We start from the raw sequence: 4848 nt of genomic DNA on the forward strand, positions 1-4848 counted from the left end.
TCAATTGTAAGGTGAAACAAATTCTTTGATTCATTTGACTACATGTAACAAATAATCTTGAGACAAGTCACTTCATCATATGGGAAAAATTAGCTGAAGGTGCTTGGAAAACTAAACAAAAAAAAGAAAGCAGGAAAACAGAAGGTTGAACACTTAGGAAACATTGCCAAGATATCATTACAGTTGTAGTAATATGAACACTGAATATTGATTTAACCAAAAATCTTTATGATGTAACATTAAGTATATTAGGAGGTCAATATGTGTGAGTGTGTGTGGTGCAGTGCAAGAGAGCTATTTTTACATCTACTCTAAAAGTAAATTAGTAGGACTCCACTTCCAAAAATGGTGGCATAAAGAAAATGGACAATTCCATTCTGCAGAAAACAAGTACAAGACGGTACAAGTTCAAAAAATTCTTAAGACAACCACTGGAAGACCAAAATGAAGCAATGATTTGAGAAGTGTTTAGTTTTGACAAACTGTTACTGGATTGAGTTAGAATGGCAAATTTTTTACCTTTTTGCTTGGGGACATTGCCAGTCTCCCCATCCCAATTTGGGCGGGAAAATCCCATAGCTTTATTGAATACAGGTGGTAGATGTGGTTCAAGTTAGGCGAAAGAGAAACTAGAAATTAAAGAGTGAAATTTTAGGAGCAAAAGGACCATAGAAGCGCTGAGATGATAACTCTTCATGCAACTCTGGCTGACTGGTAAACTATACATGCACACAAGAGATGCCAGAATCCTGTAAGAATTGAAAGGCTGGGGAGATTTGCAGATTTGCCGTGCCTTAGATTGCATTTCTCAATCCACACACAATTTGGGCAGCAGAAAATGGAAGGAAGCTTGAGGTATTTGAGCAGAACTTCTCCCCAGCTTTGCTCACAAAGTTTAACTCAGCAGATATAGTAAATACTAGGGAACCAGCAAAACAAAATAAAACTGAACAGAGCCATTAGTGGCTACACACTGTGCAAAGACATATTTCACAGTTTGAATCCAGGCTAGTTAATTGACTACTATATCTATAAACTGACTACCCTTAAAAGAACAAAAGAAAATTTATAATTGCTACATGTAATACATATGCTCTCCAGAAATTATTAGAAATGCAAAGAGACAGAAAAGAGTAATAATCAAGGAAAAAATGGAACTCAATAACAGGTACTAGTAAGTGCAAATACTATATTTAGCAGACAAAGATGTTGAGCAACTATTATAAATATGGCAAAGAAATTTTAAAAAACTATTGAGTGAACTAATAAATCTCAACAAATTGGAAACTTCAAAGAAAGAATCAATTTATAATTATACAGCTGAAAAGTACAGTAACTATAAAGAAGAATTCACTAGATTAGTTTAACCACATATTTGAGATAAAAGAAAGAAGAAAATCATTGAACTTGAAGGTAGATTAATGGAAATTAACCAATCCAAAGAACAGAGAAAAAAGTCTGAAGCAAATGAACAGAACCTCAGAGATTTGTAGGACAGTATTGTGTTTTAATAAATGTGTAATTGGGGTATCGGAAGGTGAGGAGAAAAAGAAGGTGTTAGAAAATAAAAATTTGTAGAAAAAAATGGTTGAAATCTTGGCAAATTTGGTGAAAAATATTAACTTTCAGATCCAAGAATTATAATGAATCTCAGGTAGGATAACCACAAAGAATACTTCACCCAGGCACATTGTAGACAAACTGCTAAAAACCAAAGATGAAAAGAGAATCTTGAAAGTAGCAAAAGAAAAAAATAAAAAACATGACATATAGGGATTTCATGTTACAATTAATTAAGACTTGTTTCTTATAGAAATAATGACAGCCAGAAGACACTAAAATGAGATATTAAATGTACTGGGTGGGTGAGGGAGAATACTGTCAACTAACAGTTTTATATTCAGCAAAATTATCCTTCAAAAAATGAAGGCAAAATAAGGATTGTTCATATAAATAAATGAAAATAATGCATTCCTAGCAGATATTCTCTACAAAAAATGCTAAAGAAAATTCTTCAGGCTAAAGTGAAGGATTCCAGATGGTAACTGGAATCCACAGGAAGGAATGAAGAGCAAGATAAATGGAAAATATGTGAGTAAAGTATCACAAAAGCATACTCAAGAGTTTAGCACAAAAAATAAACCACTTTTCCCCTGCAATTTGCCAGTTCTCTAAAATTAGAACTTTTATTCTGATTGCCTTGATAAGTAAGAACAGAAATCAAAGACTACACAAGATGGGAACCTAGTAGGTGACTGTCTACAAAAAATGACACCCTAAAGAGCCATACCCTCACAGTGAAGGTGAATCAGAAGTAGATTAGCCCTGTAGAATTATAGATAGGTGTTAATCCTTTGAGACTTTAGGGAATTTCAAGTCTTGAACTTGGTTAGTCTACCTTGTAATAGACATAACACAATGCATCTGGCAATATCAAAAGCATTTCACTTCTGGAGGAAAATACCTTCATTGTGAAACTCATATTATTCCTCCAAATAATTCGTCAAGTATAGCGTTTACCATACAACCAAAGGTAAATAAGCGAACAAATAAACTAGATTTTCATCAATAAGAACTAACAAAAACAGCAAAAAGAAACAGACTTCTTTTATTAGAATTACCAGATGTAAACTGTAAAATAATCATGTTTACTATATTTAACAATTTAAAGACAGATTCAGATGTATCAAAAGAAAAAGGAAACTAGCTGTTTAAATGTATTGACAGGAAAAGGAAACTATAAAAATATTTGGAAATATCCACAGTAGAATTTTTTTTCCCTCTCTTTTTGATTACCCCTCCCTACTTCCACCCCTGACCCACGAATGTTGCCGTCTCCCTTATTTTTTTTTAAGAACTGGATCTCTGAAGGTGGAGCGTCTCCTCCCACACGCTGGCGGCGAGTACCTGCGGCCTGGTGCACCGGGGACCTAGCGCACCCAGGGTATGGACCATAGCTCCACCTGGGGTGGGAACCCAGGACCTTCTGCGTGTAAAGCAGATGTACTAACCACTACACTCTGGAGCTACCCCCCAGAATTTTTAAAAATGTATTATAATTGAAATTTAGAATTCAGTGGGTGGTTTAATGACAGACTAGGTCCAACTGGGAGAAAGAATTAATGAACAGAAGATAGATGAGAAGAATAATCTGTAATCCAGCACAGAGAGACAAGACAAAAAATATAGAAGAGAAAGAGACATAAAACACACCAAGAAGATCTAACATGTGTTTAATCAGACTTATAGAAGGAAAAGAAAATAGAATGGAACATAGGCAATATTTGAAGAGATAATTGCTAAGAATTTTATGGAAGTGATGAACAACAATTCAAGAGATGATCCAGTGAATTCTAATCAAATGAGGCCCAAGTAAGATAAAAAGGAAATCTATAGGTAGGCACATCAGTGATACTGCAGGAAAAGTGAAAAAGAAAAAAAGAGAAACTCTTAAAAGCAACCAAAGAAAAATGACAGATCACTTTCAAAGGAATAGCAGTAATGGAATTTTGAATGCAGTGGAATGATAGTGTCAGTGTATACAGAGGTCAACCTAGGATTTTATATCAGGTGAAAATGTCCTGTATGAAAGAATCAAGATAAAGATACATATATTTTATGACAAAAACTGAGATAATTCTTCTCTAGTGGTTGATTTCTTATTAAAAGAAATTTTACCTCTATATCATATCAGGTAGAAGAAAATGATCTCAAATAGAAGATCTAAGTTCAAGAAGGATTGGTAAAGAAAGTAGTAAATACATGGGTGAATATGTGTCACCACTAAATAGCTGGGATAAAAGTGATCACTTCATAATGTTAAAAGGTTCAATTCTGTATCTAATAACATGACTTCAAAATAGTAAAATGAAAGTTGAACTTCAAGAAGAAATAGATAAATTCATCATCATGGCTCTAGATACATTTTCAGAAAATATTAGGAGTAACTTCCCATCTTATGAAACCAATTAAAAATTATTTGGTAATTATAAAATAGTTACATGGATGCAAGGTATAGCATGAGGAGTATAGTCAATAATAGTGTAATAACTATGTATCATGTTAGATGGGTACTAGATTTATCGGGGTGACCACTTTGTAAATTATATAAGTTTCTAATCACTATGTTATACACCTGAAACTACTGTAATATTGTACATCAACTGTAATTGAAAAATAAAAAATTATTTAAAAAAATTTAGGAAGACAATATAAATTCAAAAAACAATAATAAAAAATGTCAGAGTGAAGATCAAACATGTCATATCAATAAATGTAAACTGCTCAATTTACCTATTTAAAAAAATTATTTGGTACATTATTTTTAATGACTGCGTAGAATTCTCATCCCTAAATAAATGTACAATTGTTTATTTAATCCAATTGTCCTCAAATTTTAGACATTTAACTTGTTTTCAGTATTTTTCTATTAGTATTATTATGAACATCTTTATAGACAAATTTTTGCAGATATCTATGAGTATTTCTTTGAGATAAATTCTTAGATGTTTATAGTGTCAAAATATATACACAATTTTAAGGTCTTCGCCAAGTGGTTTTCAAGAAATCTATCATTTTCAATTCTGACTGCCATATGTGAATGTGTATCCATTTCTTCGTGTCTTTATCAGAGCTGCACTTAATTAAAATTATTTTATTTATTTCATATTAAAAAAATCTCATTTTAATTTGCATTTCCTTTATTACTAGTGAGAACAAACATTTTTCATGGATTTTGTAAAACTCCAAAATGGTCGTGTTTATATTTATTTCTATTAGGTATTTAGTTTACCGTTTAACTTTTTCTGTAAACTAGGTAATCAGATAACCAAATTTGGTGAAGATTGT

The 4848-nt window shown here is 32.3% G+C and overlaps 1 protein-coding gene across 2 annotated transcripts in view; it reads left to right on the plus strand.

The window, feature by feature from the left end:
- UBE3D (ubiquitin protein ligase E3D) overlaps nucleotides 1-4848 on the plus strand; it is a 147273-nt gene that overhangs the window by 36595 nt on the left and 105830 nt on the right. The gene's annotated exons all lie outside the window — the stretch shown is intronic.

The sequence above is a fragment of the Pteropus vampyrus genome, unplaced genomic scaffold (genome assembly GCF_000151845.1).
Source record: "Pteropus vampyrus isolate Shadow unplaced genomic scaffold, Pvam_2.0 Scaffold102, whole genome shotgun sequence".
Taxonomy (NCBI): Eukaryota; Metazoa; Chordata; class Mammalia; order Chiroptera; family Pteropodidae; genus Pteropus; species Pteropus vampyrus.